The sequence below is a fragment of the Megascapheus bottae genome, chromosome 18, assembly GCF_031878675.1.
Source record: "Megascapheus bottae isolate mThoBot1 chromosome 18, mThoBot2.hap1, whole genome shotgun sequence".
Taxonomy (NCBI): domain Eukaryota; kingdom Metazoa; phylum Chordata; class Mammalia; order Rodentia; family Geomyidae; genus Megascapheus; species Megascapheus bottae.
In genome coordinates, this window is record NC_143526.1 from 31,867,555 (window position 1) to 31,884,933 (window position 17,379).

Consider the following 17,379-nt stretch of genomic DNA (forward strand, 5'->3'; position numbering starts at 1 on the left):
AGGGACAGTACCCAGGTCCTGAGTTCAAGCCCCATGACTGACAAAATTTAAAAAAAAAAACAAAAAGCCCTGTCAAAGCTGGTAACTTTGGCTGGGCAAGTAGCCCAGCCAAACAAGGGGTGCTGTGATCCCTCTGTCCCTGTGAATCTCATGCTGATATTGGGCTTAGTGGGGTTTGCTAAGTGAGGAGCAACCTGCCATTCATCCCTGTGCAACTGTCCCCTGAGGCCGAGCTCTGGGCTGGATGGAGCCTAAGAAGCCACTGGCCCATGCCTGAGGAACTTCTACGCAGCCACGGCAGCTTTGCACGGGGCTGATAGGATTGTGGAACTGAAGTTACATTGTTTTAGGATTTGATTTCATTTGATTTGAAGTAATGCAAAATTTGAAAATAATTACTTTAGTTTTGGACGACCTTTTTATTGTGGGATGTTTGGAAACTCAGATTTGTGAATGTGCTTTTTCAATTGTGTTTGATCCAAGACTGAAAATCAAAAAAAAAAAAACTTATCCACTTTTAATTCTTCTTAAGGATAGGGGAAAAATTTAAGTTATATATATAGTTTTCATTTTGCATTATGTCGTGTGTGGGTGGGTGTGTGTACGCGTGCATGTGTTTATGTGTGCCAGTCAGTCCTGGGACTTGAACTCAGGGACTGAGCACTGTCCTTGAGCTTTTTTGCTCAAGGTTAGTGCTCTACCACTTGAGTTATAGCTCCACTTGTGGTTTCTTGGTGATTAATTGACAATAAGAGTCTCAAGGACTTTCCTGCACAGGGTGGCTTTGAATTATGATCCTCAAATGTCAGCCTCTTTAGTAGCTATGGTTACAAGCATGAGCCACTAGCACCAGGCTTGCCCTTTCTTCCTTCCTTCCTCCCTCCCTTCCTTCTTCCCTCCCTCCCTCCCTACTTTCCTTCTTTCCTTCCTTCCTTCCTTCCCTCCTTCCCTCCTTCCCTTCCATCCTCTCCTCCTCCCCCATGCTCTCTTTGTATGATGGGGTTTCACTATGCTGTTGGCTGGGTCTCCCACTCCTGGGCCCATATGATTCTCCCTCCTTAAGTCAACCCTTCTTGGATGTCTGGATTGACTGTGCACTAGAGGAGAGAAGGAAGAGAAGAGTTTTGAGCATGTGAGCTGGGATGGGGACAGCATGTGATATGATAGTTCAGAGTATCTTTTGTCTTGGGGGCAGTTCCTTGGGTCTCTCATTCTACTGATAATCAGGCAAAAGTGAGAACCAATGAGAAGTGGAGGCCTGTTGAGGGGCTGTTGCCTGGCTACATGGCAGATTATGTGAAATTGGTGTTGATGTTAACAATGCACGCAGTGGCTCATGCCTATAATCTTAGATGCTCAGGAGGCTGAGATCTGAAGACCTCAGTTCAAAGCCAGCCTAGACACTAAAGTCCGTGAGACTCTTTTTTCTTTTTCTTTTTTTGTGGGTCATGGGGCTTGTACTCAGCCTCAGCGCTGTCCCGGAGCTCTTCAGCTCAAGGCTATCACCCTACCCTTGAGCCAAGCCCTGCTTCCGCTTCCGTTTTTTAGAAGTTAATTGGAGATAAGAGTCTCAGGTTCTTTTGTGCCTGGGCTGGCTTTGAACCTTGATCCTCAGATCTTAGCCTCCAGAGTAGCTAGGATTACAGGCGTGAGCCACCACCCAGGCCTTAAAGTCTGTGAGACTCTTATCTCCAATTAACCACTAGGAAACCAGAAGTAACTCTATGGCTCAAGGGGTAGGGTGGTAGCCTTGAGCTGAAGATCTCAGGGACAGCGCCCAGGCCTAGAGTTCAAGCCACCCCCCCCCCCCCCCCCCCGCACCGACAGGGGGTGGGGCGGGGGAGCCAGTACTGAAGAAACAGGACTGACTAGGATCCTGGAGCTGGTGAGGACAGGATCACTAGTCTATAACTGGAGGAGGTCTTGACAGGACTTAGTAGCAGCCATCTCATTCACAAAAGAGGTAGAAGAGAAATGGAGGGAGGGAGGAAGGAAAGAGGGAGGGAGAAAGGGAATAAATGAAATGGGGGGAAGAAGCAGACCTGGGATCACATGGCACAGTGATGACCAAGCTTGTTTGTTTAGACTGAGCCAGGCTCAGTGCTGGCGGGATGGTGGGCCTGTTGGCCAGCCCTCCTCTCCTGCACAGTCCCCAGAGAGGGCTTCTGACAGGAGTCTTTTGTTTCACTAAATCCTTCTGGCTTCCTCTCACACTAACTGCACTCGTGTGCATGGCAGGCACAGGAGTATACACACACACACACACACACACACACACACACACACACATACACACACACCCCATAACCATTTGCATTTGTCCCTAATGGTAGATTAAAGGGTTCTGAAATATGAAGCTTCTCCACACCTCTCCACTTTCCGGATATCACAGGGACATTAAAGCAGGGACCAAAGTGCTATATGTGCAACCAGTGGTTAAGAGTTCAGACTTCTCAGTGTGTGTGTTTGGGGGGCGGGGATGGTGGTAGGCTGGGGTATGTCTCGTTTCTGTTAGTACTGTGTGGCCTTTACGGGGGCATTTCACTCTTTGAGTTTCAGACTCCACATCTGTAAATGGAGTCTGCTCCTTCTTCATAGGCTAAGCACTCCATGTGGTTGACCTATCAAATCCTCCCATTGGTCCCAGAAGCTTGATACTATTGCTTGGGCTTTCCAGAGGAAGAAGAGAAGTGATTTAGTAGGCCACACAGCAAATGGGGCAGCCATAATGCAAACCAGGTTTGAGAACTGTGTGGCTGTCAACTACCTTCCTTCCTGTTCTCCTCACCCTCATGTTCCACATGAAGTAGAAATAACTTGTCCCTTCAAAAGAACAATGCAGTGTACCTATGCCTTTTTCCTCTGACCACTGTGCCCCAGGTATGCCAGGCTTGGACTGAGACGTTAGGGTCCAAAGAAAGCGAGGGACTGAATTGTTAAGAGAGAGATAGACCAGAGGGAGGGGCTGGAGGCATGGCCTAGTGGTAGAGTGCTTACCTAGCATGCGTGAAGCCCTGGGTTTGCTTCCTTGGTACCACATACACAGAAAAAGCCACAAGTGGTGCTGTGGCTTAAGTGGTAGAGTGCTAGCCTTGAGAAGGCTCAACGACAGTGCCCAGGCGCTGAGTTCAAGCCCAAGACTGGAGAGAGAGAATGCAGGTCTTTTTTGTGGGTCAACTACTTTCATTTCACAGTTGAGAGACTGAGGCTGATAGGTTAAGAGGGTAGTGAGTGGGTCTGCTCTTTGCTAGACGGTAGTATGGAAGGCAGCCATGAGGATGGGGCCCTCTGTCCCTCCTCTACGGCTTCCCAGTGTATCAAGTTCCTGGATTACTTCATTTTATTTATTGGTTGTGGGGCTTGAGCTCAGAGCCTGGGAGCTATCCCTCAGCTTTTTCACTCAAGGGTAGTGCTCTACCACTTTGAGCCACAGCAGCCATTTTCGGTTTTCTCACAAATTTTCCTGCTGGCTTTGAACCATGATCCTTAGATCTCATCCTCCTCAGAAGCTAGGATTTCAGGCGTGAGTCACCAGCGCCTGGCAATCCCACCTTTAAATGTCTCTCAAGCCCTTCCCCTCCCCAGTCTAGGCCATTGTCTGTCGCCTCACTGATTATAGTCACTCCTGACTCTCTAGTCCATTCTCCAGCCTGAGAATCAGTGCTTTCCCATTGCTGAGAACGAAGCCTCAGCTTCACCTTGACCTCGGTGGCCTTCACTGCCTGGCCCCCAAGGGCTCAGATGTGTTATCTTCTCGCAGGCTCTTTCTGCTTAACAGGTTCAGCAACTTCCTCAGGACTCCTCCAGGAGTCCGGTGCCAGCCTCAGTTGGCAGCGCTGGGCTGTTGGGTTGGAGCTCCTGAACTGAGAAGCTCACTTTGTCCCCTCCTTCTAGGTGCCTGGCTGAGGACATCTTCCCTCGGGAGCCCGTGTGCAAAGGAGGGGTGAGCGTTCCAGAGGCTCCGCCTAGTCTCCTGCTTGAGCTGAAGCTGGGTGAAGAGCTGCTTGGTTTTGATCCGTTTTACTGCTGGGCCCTGTACAGGTTTGTCTAGGCTAGGTTTCTGCTGGGGATGACAGTGTGGAGGGCTCACTCTGGTGTGGGCTAGGGTTGAGGTAGAGCCTGGGATTCACATTCTGTGTTGGCAGCATGCCTTGCCTGTTTTGCTTCTCCATACTACCAGTGGTAGAAGGCCGGAAGCCGGATTCACAGGCCCTGTGGCCCTTGCTTTCTATCTCTTAACCACGTCTGGGTGTAGATGAGATTCAGGAGAGTGTGGGTCCCTGCTGGCTCTGATATCAGCTAGTGTGTGACCTCTCATTGGCTTGGCCCAGGGTCACATTGCCTTGGCAGGGACTGAAAGAAGGGAGGGTAAGACTAAATGAGGTCTTATAAACTTGGCTATCAGGGACGAACCCCCCCCCCCCTTCACGCCTCCTCCCCCACTGCCCCCACACACAGTTTGTGCCAGTATTGGAGCTTGAACTCAGAGTCCAGGTATTCTTGTTTTGCTTTTTTTGTTCAAGTCAAGGCTGGCTTTCTATAATTTGAGCCATAGCTCCACTTCTGGCTTTTTGATGGTTAATTGGAGATAAAAAGTCTCAGGGATTTTCTTGCCCTGGTGGGCTTCAAACCTCAATCCTCAAATTTCAGCTTCTTGAGTAGCTAGGATTAAAGGGAGAAACCACCTGTGCTGGGTGAAATTCCCTTTTTAAATGAACTTCCAAGAATCCTAATGTATAAAATGGCTAAAGGAGTTGTGCTGGTGATGTGTGGATAGGGCTAAGGTTGGTATAATTGTCTTAAGTCTTCAGGTACCAGTAACCCCCAGATCTCCCTTCACTTTGGGTAAATCACTTTGAAAATCTGTGGCTCAGCCAGGCATGGTAGTACACAGCTGTAATTCAAGCATTTGGGAGGCGGAAGCTAGGTGATCACCAGTTAGAGAGTAGCTTGACAACATAGTAAGATCCTGTCTCCAAAAGAAAAAGGAGGCCGGGAGTTTGGCCTAATGGTAGAGTGCTTGCCTAGCAAGCATGAAGACCCCGGTTCGATTCCTTGGTACCACATACATAGAAAAAGCAAGTGGTGCTGTGGCTCAAGTGGTAGAGTTCTACCCTTGAGAAAAAAACTTAAGAACAGTGCTTAAGCCCTGAGTTCAAGCCTAGGACTGGCAAAAAAAAAAAAAAGGAAAAGGAAAGGGGGGGTAGGGGGAGAAGAAGGAAAGGATAAAAGGAAACCACTGGCTCAAAGCATGCCAAAACCCCTTTCTGAAGCTGGGCTCTGGTGGCTCATGCCTGTAACCCTAGCTACTCAGAAGGTTGAGAGCTGAGGATAGAGGTTTGAAGCCAGCAGGAAGCCTGCGAGATTCTTATCTCCAATTAACCACCAGAAAACCAGAAGTGGCGCTGTGCCTCAAAGAGGCAGAAAACAAGCTCAGAGACAGCACTCAGACCCCAAGTTCAAGCCCCACAACAGACAACAACAACAAAACCTCCCCAAATCCGCTCTAACCTGGAGGTAGTGTGACTCTGTTAAGAACATGGAGCCAGTCAGCTTATCAATGTATATTGGCTGAGAAATTACAAAAATAACAGACTTGCACATGTCATGTGGGGTTATTAAGAAGGCATGACTGCTAGGGTTGTGATGTATTCTAGAATCTTCTGTGAGGTACCTCTGGATTTCTAGGGTAGTGTGTGTGTGTGTGTGTGTGTGTGTACAGGCATGTGCAGGAAGCAGGGACAGGTAGCCAAGCTGGGGCAGGTAGTAGGTTAGACTGAGTGGAACAGAACCAGGAGCATGTTAGTTATTAGCCCTGGTAGCTGGGACAGGGTGATTTTAGCTCAGTTAAGAGGAATGATTGGGTTCCTTCCTGGCAGCACCCGGGGCCCCATGGAGCTCTCTGGGCAGGAAGCTGGGGGAACAAGGACTCCTCTGTCCACGGCCACAGCACAAGCAGGACAGAGGAGGTGGATTAGCAGTTCCCAGGAGCAAGCCTGCCCAGCCTGTCTCTGACATTTGGGCGAATGTGTGGGCAGAAGGGGAGCTCAGGATATGTGTGTGGCAGGGAGGTAGGGTTGATTCCTTCATTCATTCCACCCGGCTTTCTAAAGCCCTCCAAGGAGCCAAGCTCAGCAGCAAGCGATTCTTTAGGATCACAGCAGAGAGAGATGAGCCTCTAGGTATGAACTGCCATCCATTTACTGAAGGAGACCAGATCATGAAAGGCAACAGATTTTCATAGGCAGCCTGGTGCTGCAGAGGCAACTGGCCCACACATCAGAGCCCCACATTCAAGAACTCCTTCTGCAGCCTTGACCTCATTACTTTCCCTTTCTGGACCTTAGTTTCCCTGTCTGTAGGAGTGCAGGCAAACACATTAGCCCCAGCTACTACTTTTTTGCTTCTTATTTTTGCGGTGCTGGGGTTTGAACTGAGGGCCTTGTCTGGATTTATATTGCTGAACCATGACTCTTGCCCTTTGTTTCACTTGGCTGTTTTTCCAATAGGGCACTGCTTCCCCCACCCCCCCCAGGCTGGTACCTGGACTGTGATTCTCTTATTTTATGCTCTTCTCTCCCTCCTGTAGATGGGAGTGGTGGCATGCACCTGCCATTCCAACTTTTCTTGGGAACTTTTCTGCCTAGACCAGCCTGAATCTCCAATCCTGCTGATCCCCGTCTCCTCTGTGGCTGAAATGAAGCATGCTCTAGTGTGCTGAGCTATTCGTTGAGAAGGGGCTCTTGAACTTGTTGCCTGACCTGACCCCAAATCTTGACCCTTTTGATCTCTACCTTCCAAGTAGCTATGCCTACATGGCATGACCACTGTACTGCCTTCATGTTCTGAGTGTCAGTTGTAGCAATGATATTTAAAAGCTTGAAAGCAGAATAACCCCAAAATGTCAGTATTTATAGTAGATTAACTGGTTGAGCAGAGTCAGATTACCCAGAATTCTGCCTTCCTTACTGCCCTTTGTTTCTGGGAGGTTTTTTTTTTTTTTTTTTTTTTTTGTGGGTCATGGGGCTTGAACTTGGCCTGGATGCTGTCCCTGAGCTCTTCAGCTCAAGGCTACGGCCTTACCCCTTGAGCCAAGCTCCACTTTCCATTTTCTAGAGGTTAATTGGAGATAGGAGTCTCAGGTACTTTTGTGCCCGGGCTGGCTTTGAACCTTGATCCTCAGATCTCAGCCTCCTGAGTAGCTAGGATTACAGGCATGAGCCCTTGCACCTGGCTCTAGGAGGTTCTTTTTGGAGGTTCTGAAAACACCCAGGATCTAGGGAGTGGTGTGTAGCAGCATTCTGCTGCTGAGTCAGAATGATTCTAGAAAACATGCTTTATAAACTGTCCCTTGCAGGCTAGATGATTGGGGTGGGGGTGGGGTTGCCCAAATGCACAGAGGGTCACAGTATTCATGTCTGCCTGGCCTTGCCCTTGCCTGATCTTGGTCATCCTGGGCAATTCATAGGATTGAAGGGTGAGAATCAAGTCAACTTTCCTTTTCTCCCAGTATTGCTTGCCCCTCCTCTTTAGGCTGTCTGTTACCACAGTTTTAGTGGGCAAAACAGAAAGCAGGGACTCTTTTTCTTCTGGGGCCTATCTGTCAGTCTAAGAGAAGGGCTGTGATTGGGTCCATCCTTGCCAGGGGGAGAATAAGGTTGTTCTTGGCGCAAGTTCATGTGCCCGAAAGAAGGGAAGGGTTACCACCAGACAAAGAGGATGGAAGTTGTTCTAGAGCACCTGAGCACACTGAGACACTAGTGGAGCCATGGTTATGGGAGAATGAACATCTTACAAGCCCCCAGGGGATGAAAGCACGACTTTTCAGTAATAGAAACACAAATTAGCAATAACAGCAATAGGTTAGGTTGATTGAATTACTCTTTACATGCTAGGCAAGCATCATCTCATTTAATCCTCAGGACAGTCCCTTGCATAGGTATTGCTATTGCTATTATTGCTCAATTACAGATGGGGAAACTGAGCAAAGTCTGAATAGAGGGAGAACTGGGATTCTGGCCCAGCTCTGATCACTTCATCTCCTGCCTTTGCTTCCTAGGCCAAATGTCTGTCCTGCATCAGTGTGCATGCCACTGGGTGACACAGCTCTTAAGTTGCCCAGGTAACCTGGACTCAGGGTGCAGGGCTCTGCCTGTTGGAAAGGGCTTCACTGTGCCACATATCAGTGTGCTCTGTGCATATCTGTCCTTATAGCGTATGGTTCTGTGCTAGGTTCTTGGGAAGGTGGAAAGGAAGTCACCCACGACCCTGCCTGCGAGGTGCCCATAAGCAATGCCACATTACTGAGTTCTCACTTAGTGCAACATTCTCTGACCAGCCTCTTACCTCATGTAATTGCTGCCACAGCTTCACGGAGAAAGCTGCGTTGTCGCTCCCATTTTCTCCACGAAACGGAGGCTAGGTGACTGATTCAGGATCATGTGGCTAAGGAAGCACAAAGGTGATGTTTTGAGTTCACACCTAACTGTCCCTGAGCCTGGGCTGAAACACCTTGTCTTTGTACAGGTGTCCCTGTGACAGTGTTCAGAGTGCCACGGAGAAAGGCTGGTAAAGTACAGCAGACTTTCATGGGAGACAGCGTAGGGAAGGGCGAGTGAATGCTGGGTCAAGGTGAAGGGGGCTGGGATCTGGATGTTCAGTTTGAGGAGAACCCTGCAGGAGAAGGGGACTGCCTGAGCAAGGGTAAGGAAGGCATAAATAGCCTCCCTTCCCTCTCTGGTGGTGATGATGAGGGAAATGCTTCTCGCTCAGCCACTGCCCAGTGTCCACCCTCCCCTACAGGCAGCCCGGGGCTCCAGCAGCCAGCTTGGCTTCACACAGCAGAGGACTGACTGGTGAGCAGCAGATAACTCTAACCCAAGGAAGGAGGTTCCCCCACCCCCTGTTTTTCTCAGCTAATCTCATCATCTACTTTGTCACATGGTGTTTAATGCTCCTAAAGGCCTGGGCTCTGTCCCTAAAGTGCCTTTGGGCTTTTCTCCAAACACCCCGGTGGCAAGTTGGGGGAGGAGCTTGCAGTTAGTGGCAATCATCCTGAGGTGAACTCAGCGTGTTGGGGGTTTGGCCACCCTATTTTATAGATAAGGGTCTGAAGCTGGGTGTGGGGGGAATGCCACCCCGTGCCCATGTCAGATTGAAGCTGGCTCTTTCATTGTCTCCTAAAGGGGGACCTGTCTTGAGGAAGGTGGCCCTTCCCTCCCCTGCCCTTGCTCATCTGGATTCATTATTTTTATGCCACTATGACCAAACACCTGAGGGAACAAACTGATAGGGGAAGGATTCATTTGCACTCAGTCATCATGGCAATAAAGACAGGAAAGAACAGCTTACATTGTGCTTGTCAGGAAGCAGCGAGGGAATGCAGGAAGAGGGCAGGGCAGGTGCAATGCCCTAAGACGCTCCAACCCTCCTCCTACCCTTTACCCTCTTCCCAATGGCGCCATCCTATAATGAACCCATGGAGCCATTCAAGTCTGCATTAGTTCATTGCCTCAGGAAAGGCCATCACAGACACTTGTAGAGGTGCCTATTGTGCTAACCTCTCAATCCAATCAAGTCCCCAATTCAAATTAACCACCATGCTGTCCATCCCACCCCCCTACTTCACTCTGATGCATCAATCACCCCCTAACCTTTCTCCCACAAAGTAACACATGATTCCCCTTGGCTTGGACTCCAGTCTGAGAGCCAGAGGGGCTGTTTCTGGGGCAAATAGAAATCACACCTAGCTAAATTACAATTGCCCAATATTTGATCTGGGACCCCTTCTGTTTATGGGGACCCTCGGGACAATTTCCACATAGAGAACAGAAGCTACCAAAGGCAGGAGGGCCCTTTCCTTGAGGGTCTCCTGTGGCCTTTTTCACCAGAACAAAAGTTTCTTATATTTTCTAATGAAGGGCTTTTCAGGTCATCATTTCTTTCTGTCAATCAGCCAGTCAGTCAGTCCGTCTCTAATTAACCCACAATCCTGAGGGACAGGACAAATAGGATATAATTATCTCACTTTTCAGTTGGGTTAACTAAGGCTCACAGAAGGTAAATGACTTTTCCAAGGACACCCAGCTAGTGGGTACAGAGCAGAGCTAGGTGTGGGTTCCCAGAGACCCTGTGGTTTCCTGCTATTGTCATGCTGAGAGTGACTGAGAGCCTTGGGCTGATCCCTCAGTCCCTCCCCATGCCAAGGACTCTCTCTGTTCCATTCCCATGTGTGTGGGTAGCATCCTCAGTTTAGAGAGCCCCTAGGCACTCTGTCTTTAGTATTTGTGAGATCGAGTCCCAACCTGTTGCTTTTGCCAATCCTGGCTTATGTAACAGGCTGGATTTTTTTTCTTTTGAGAATGTGGAGGACAGCAGTCATTTGACAGGGAGATCTGTCTACGGAGTGTTGGAGGTGTGGGTGTCTCTGTTTTCCAGGGAGTGGATAGGGAAACTGAGGCCAGGCTTAGTACAATTGCTGCCTCTAGGGCAGATGGAAAGGAAAGTCTAGGAAAAGGGTCAAGCTGGACAAGTGGAGTGAACCATTCTCCCAGAAGCCTGCAGCTTTGTTTCACAGAGTAGAAGTCACTTGGTGTTGAGTACTCACACAGCACTGCATGTTAGTCCCACAGAAATCCTTCTAAGCAGCAGCTTAGGCATTCCCAGAAAGTGGCCCATGGAATAAACCAGAGCCAGAGACCTGGGTTCCTTCGAGCACTGGGGCCTCTTGCTAAGCCTAACTGGGATCCTGGGACCAGTGGCGAGGATTGCACAACTATGAAACTATACTAAAAGCCATGGAATTGCATGCTTTAAAGTGGTAAAGTTTATGGCTTGAGAATGATAGCTCAGTGTTTTTTTTTTAAAGAAAGATATCTAGGTCATTCCTAGAGCCTATTTCATATACATGGTAGGTACTTAACAGATATCTATTGAATATGTGCATCAATGAATGTAATGTCATGCTTTTCCTTTCAGACAGAAAGAGTTGGGGTGTATGTGGGGGGGTAGCACACTGCTGGACTGCACCAGATGGAAGATGCAGCCCACAAGAGGAAGGATGCAAAAGGAAAAGGGAAAAACGGGAGGGGAACAAGGAAGGTATAGCATCTTATACAGCACATAGGTTTGATCCCTACATCAGCCTTGAGGAAGAAGCAGGATAAGAATAATGATCTTAGGGCTGGGAGTTTGGCCTAGTGGTAGAGTGCTTGGCTAGCATGCATGAAGACCTGAGTTCGATTCCTCGGTACCACATACATAGAAAAAAGCCGTAAGTGGTGCTGAGGCTCAAGTGGTAGAGCTCTAGCCTTGAGAAAGTCCAAGGGCAGTGCTCAGGCCCTGAGCTCAAGCCCAGGACTGGCAAAAAAAAAAAAAAAAAAAAAAAAGAATAATGATCTCCATTTAATAGACACAGAATGATGCAATAACTTACCTGGGTTGATTGAGCTGAAGGTTTTTAATTTTATTTTTTGGTCAATCATGGAGCTTGAAGTCAGGGCCAGGGTGCTGTCCCTGATCCCTTTTGCTCAAGGCTGGCACTCTACCACTTTGAGCCACAGTGTCATTTCTGGTTTTTTTTTCTGGTGGTTCACTGGAGATAAGAGTCTCGTGGACTTTCCTGTCCAGGCTGGTTTTGAACAGCCTGGACCACAGACCTCAGCCTCCTGAATAACTAGGATTCAGGCATGAGCCCACCAGTGTCCAGCTCCTGAGGAATTTTAAAGAGCAGAGGAGCAATGATAGGCTTGCCCCAAATGCAGGGCATTTGAGCTATCTATCTCCCTATCCTCTTGGCACTGGGCCTGGAGGGGCAGAACCGGAGCCCAGGTATCTTGCCTCCCAGACCGAGCTCATCTTTGCATCCACAGCTGAAGCAGCCTCCAATCTGAGGTACCCGCTGCCATTGCTTTCCTGGACGTGCACTGATGTCTGGGTAAAGGCTTTTAGTAATATTATTAAGAGCCACTAATCATTAAAACTGATGGCTATTTATCAAGCTCTTCTCTATGTCAGACATGGTTGTAAGTGATTTATGGCTGTCTAGGTTAATTTTATTGAATCCCCACGTAAGAGATAGGTAATATTATTCTTTCTAGTGGGCAGGAAACCAGGACACAGAAATGTCTTACCATTTGCCTCCACATTGTGGGAGCTGGATTCAAAGCCAAAGGCTGTGCTGAACCTTTAACTACAGGGCAGGAGGCGCAGAAGAAGTTTAGCTGGGCTTAAGAGATTTCCCCATCAGTCCATGGAGTCTTGTAGAATCCAATATTGCAAAGGGAAAAAACTCAGGCCTGCTCCAGATCAGAGAAGAGAGGTCGACTAGCCTGGGGTTTCAGAGGACATGGCTTCCATATGGGAGGCCTTGAGGTTATGTATCTTGTGGTTCTGGGGATGCTGTAGCCACCCAAGGATTGGTTCAGATCTGGACCTGGCCATTCACCAAGTTGTACCTGACCTTGAACTAGAACTCTCTCCTCTCTCAGCCTCCAGTTCTCATCCGGTGCCTTGGGCCTGAAACATGGAATAAGAACAGGGCAGTTGTTTGAGAAGCAGCTCAGGACTGAGCTCCCTCATGGTCTTGCTCAGGAGCTCCAAGGGTCAGCTCTGTCTCTATCCCCAGATCTTCCTGGAGATGGGGTGATGGGGAGCGAAGGGACAGAGCCAGGCCTCTTGGGTTCCATTTGGCCTGTGAAAGCTCGGATGGCCGGTAGAAGTTCTTGTTGGCCAACATCAGTTCTCTTGATTGGCACCCAGGAGACACTAAGATCCAGCCTAGAGAAGACAGTGGTTTCATTTGGGCAGAAAGCAGCCTTGGAAACAAGATGGGCAGAGAGTGGTGGAACTGAAAGCAACTTGCCTTCTTATGACTCCAGAAACCAGGCCTGGGGATGATCTCAGGGAAGGTCTGAATGGATGATCTAGCTGGGGCCCTCTTTCTCCCCATGCCTCAGTTTCCCCTTCTGTATTCCTAGTTTTCTGTGATTGGTGTGTTGAGATATAGGGCTACCAAATTCCCCCCCCCCCCCGGGGACTCATTTTCCTTATTTATCAAATAGGAGCCCCACAGGGTTTCAACAACTGGTATTTGGGGAGGTGACCCAGTCACCTCAGACTCAGGCAACTGAAACAGAACTGCTTTACCCGGCCGATATGCTTCCACACCCTAGCAGTGAAGTGCAGCTGCACAGAGAGCTTTCAATCAGACACAAATGTGTCCCCACTGCTGTGAGAATTTGAACAAACGGCTTCATTTCTCAGGGTCTTGGTTTGATCATCTGTAAAACAGAAAAAAATAGTCCTTAATTCAAAGATTATAGATGAGAGAAAATCGGGACAATGGGTCTTGTTAGTACTCTGCTTGGTACATGATGCTTTGTAATACTTGGTCATAAGGAGTTTTAGATATCGGCATTTTTGAGATCTAGCTAGGCCAATGATGGCAATATTACCAATAATAATGTTTTGTGGTATTGGAGATTGAACGTAAGGCTGTATATGTGTTAGGCAAGTGTTTTACCATTTGAGCTATGCTTTAAGTCTTTTTTTTTTTTTCATTAGCTTTTGAGACAGTGTCTCGCTGTTACTTTTTTGTTGTTGTTTTTGGTCATGGAGCTTGAACTCAGAGCCTGGCCACTGTTTCTGAGCTTTATTTGCTCAAGGCTAGAACTTTACCGCTTTGAGCCTCAGCTCTACTTCCAGATTTCTATTGGAGATAAAAGCTTCACAGACTTTCCTTCCTGGGTTGGCTTCAAACCATGATCCTCAGATCTCAGCTTCCAAAGTAGCTTGGATTAAAAGTGTGAGCCACCAGCTCCCAATTCATAATACTTACTTTTGTCCACACTGACCTCAAACTTACAATCCTTCTACCTCTACATCCCGAGTACCTGGGATTACAAGCATGCACTACTACACTGGCAGTTTCCAGTGGAAATGAACACTGTTTCTCTTTGTTCCTTGGTAAGATGCAGAGTTTTCAAACCCCAATGCCACCAAATATGAATATATATGTAAAAATATAGTATATGTAATAAATATACAATAAATAGTTACACATATATATTCATATTTGCTGGTATTGGGGTTTGAATATAGGGCAATTTTTACAAGGTGCTCTATCACTGTTGCCAAGCTCCCAGTTCTTTTCTGCTTTATTTTTCTTGTCGAACCTTAAGTTTTTGCCTAGGGATGGTTTCAGACAGAGCTCCTTATACTTACAGTCTTCTGTTGTAGCTGGACCCACAGGTATGTTCCATTGGCTTGTTGCTTGAGAGAGGTCTTGCTAACTTTTTGCTTAGCATGGAACTGCAATGCTCCCAATCTCCTGGATTGCAGCTGTGAGCCACCACTCCTGGCCAGGTGCCTGATTTTGGATTTTGGAAGCCTGCTATGGGAGGTGGCATATCCCTAAGCGTATTAGCTTGGGCTGTGGCCCCACCCCTGCCGGGCCTTACTGCATGACCCTAGCCTCTCTCTGACACTTTGTAGAGTACTTTCCTGTCCGGTAGTTAGCTCCTGGGTCCTGCAGGTCTGGGGCAGAGGAAGGGGGTTCTGTCATTTTTGCCACTTTTTCCTGCCATCTGCCTTATTTCTCAGAAAAGTCCCTGTGTCGCTTGCCTGCATGATACATACAGCTGTCCGGTTGAGAGCCCAGAGCAGGAAGGGAAGGGAAGGGAAGGGCAGGCCTTTGTGTACACAGGTAGCCCTGCTGTGCCCACTCCCCAGTGTCGGCTGTAAGCCCACTGGCCAGGGCTGGCAGCCCAGGAGGAGCTCTGTGGGTCCTCCCCTGTCCCTGGCTCTACCTGGCTGCTGCCTCCCCTGTGTCCCTGAGGCTCTGGGTTCTGCCATTTGACTCTGGCATGGGGACTGGTTTGGCAGGTTTTACCACACCAGGAGCCATGTGAGAGCTGGAGCTGGGGAGGGCAGGCCTGAGGAGACAGTGCTACCCTGTCCTTGACCCCCCCACCCCACCCCAGTCACCTTCACCTTCAGTCCCACTTTTCTCAAGGGAGCCTGCGTGGGAGCAAAAGCAGAAGTCCCAGAGACTTCCATTGTGGCTGTGGACAGGCCCCATTCTCTTCTATTCTGTGAGGCACTAGACTCAACACTCCAACAGCCACATTCTAATTAGAGCTTTGCCATGTCTCTCTCTCTCCCTGGACAAATCAGTGATGCTGACAGACTCAGGTCCAGAGGGGGAGGGAAGGGCTGCATCCCTCCCTTGCTTCCTGGCTTGGTCAGGCTCATCTCACATGCCTGGGAGCACCCCATCTCTTGGGAAATGGCTTCTTCCTATGGCTTAGTGTGAATTCACCTGGAGGGGAATTTCCCATCCTCACATCCTCCACCCACAACCTGAGCCCATCATTCACTGAGAGTCAAGCTTTCCAGGCCTCTTAGGATAGGGAAGGCCGCAGAGAACTGGAACCCAGGGGCCTACCCCCAGCTTCCTGCTTTCTCTTCCTCTTGACCACCTGATAATCCCAGTATCTGGTTCTGGGAAAGAAGGAGAATGTGTCTTCACTGGCCATTTAATTCAGTCACAGGAGTCTGCATTGAGCAAATTCTTTCCTACTGCCTAGGCTGTTCTCTCAGCTTAGAATTCTCTCTCTAGCTCTTTGCAGCCATGGCCCCTTATCTTTTACATCTCAGCTAAATTAGACTGGCCAGTCCCACCCACACTACTGTCTACTTCTTTTTAAAAACTTTTTCCTTTTTTTTTTTTTTGAAGCAATCTCTTGTAATCTAAGCTGGTCTGTAAACTCATGATCTTCTTGCCTCAGTCTCCCTAGTGCTAGGATTTTAGGTATGTGCCACCACGACTGGTCTACCTGGTCTTCTTCCCTTTCCACCATAATTTGTAGTTATTTGTCTTATTTAAAAAAAATAATCTCTCTCTCTCTCTCTCTCTCTCTCTCTCTCTCTCTCTCTCTCTCTCTCTCTCTCTCCTCTCTCTCTCTCTCTCTCCTCTCTCTTTCCTCTCTCTCTCTCTCTCTCTCTCTCTCTCTCTCTCTCTCTCTCTCTCTCTCTCTCTCTCTCTCTCTCTCTCTCTCTCTCTCTCTCTCTCCTCTCTCTCGCCAGTCTGGGGCTTGAGCTCTGGGCCTGAGCACTGTCCTTGGGCTTTCTCTCATTTGAGCCACAGCACCATTCCTGGCATTTTTCTATATATATGGTACCAAGGAATTGAACCCTGATCTTTCTGCATGCTAGGCAAGCACTCTGTCTTTTTCTTTCTTTCTTTCTTTCTTTCTTTCTTTCTTTCTTTCTTTCTTTCTTTCATTCTTTCTTTCTTTCTTCATTTATTTTTTGCCAGTCCTGGGGCTTGAACCTTGGGCTTAGGCACTGTCCCTGAACTTTTGTGCTCAAGACCTGCACTCTATCACTTGAACTACAGCTCCATTTCCAGCTTTTTGATAGCTGATTGTAGATAAAAGTCTCACGGGCTTTCCTGCTGGGGCTGGCTTAAGACCATGATCTGCAGATCTTAACCTCCTGAGTTGCTAGGATTTCATATTCATTCTGTGTGTGTGTATGTGTGTGTGTGTGTGTGTGTGTGTGTGTGTGTCTGTGCGTATCTGTGCGTATCTGTGTGTATCTGTGCGTATCCTGGGGTTTGAACTCTGGGCCTGGGCACTGTCCCTGGATCCTTACTCTCTAGTCTAGTATTCTACCACTTGAGCCACAGTGCCACTTTTGGCCTTTTCTCAGAAGTTTATTGGAAATATGAGTTTCATGGTCTTTTCTTCCCCGGGCTGTCTTTGAACCACAGTTCTTCAGATCTTGTCCTCCTGATTAGCTAGGATTATAGACGTGAACCACAAGTCCCTTGCTCACATTCATTCTTGTTTACACATTGCAAGGTGTAAGATACTAGTCAGTAAGCATTTGCTAGAGATGAATGAATGAGCAGTAAGGGATGCCTGCTGTTCGGGTGTCTGGCTGAGGCATGCCTAGATATCTTAGGAAGGCCTTGGTAAAGGAAAATAAATGTCATGTTGGTAAAAACACTTACTAATTCACTGTGGCCACAGTGCTCTCTTGTGCATGGGGCCTGGTGTATAGGAAGCAGTTAAGGGTGAAAGATGAGGTGGAATTCAATCCTATGACTGCTATGCTCAGCAAGAGATGTTCTGTGTGTGTGTGTGTGTGTGTGTGTGTGGTGTGTGTGCATGCACACGCGCACATGCGTGCGCGCACACACACACCACACACACACACACACACACACACACGTATTGGGGTTTGAATTCAGGGCCTCATGTTCTCACTTGGCTTTTTTGCTCAAGGATGGTACTCTACCACTTGAGCCACAGCTCTGCTTGTGGCTTTTTGGTGGTTAATTGAGGATAAGAGTCTCATAGACTTTTCTGGCCA

General features: G+C 48.3%; 1 protein-coding gene across 12 annotated transcripts in view; it reads left to right on the forward strand.

Moving 5' to 3' along the window:
- Epb41l1 (erythrocyte membrane protein band 4.1 like 1) overlaps nt 1-17,379 on the forward strand; it is a 124,024-nt gene that overhangs the window by 12,712 nt on the left and 93,933 nt on the right. For 11 of the 12 annotated variants that reach the window (XM_090352272.1, XM_090352274.1, XM_090352276.1 and 8 more), the window contains exon 2: nt 3,895-4,041. The exons of the other annotated variant lie outside the window; for it this stretch is intronic. The gene's annotated coding sequence lies outside the window, so the exon portion shown is untranslated. The remainder of the gene's footprint in view (nt 1-3,894; nt 4,042-17,379) is intronic. 12 annotated transcript variants of the gene reach the window in all.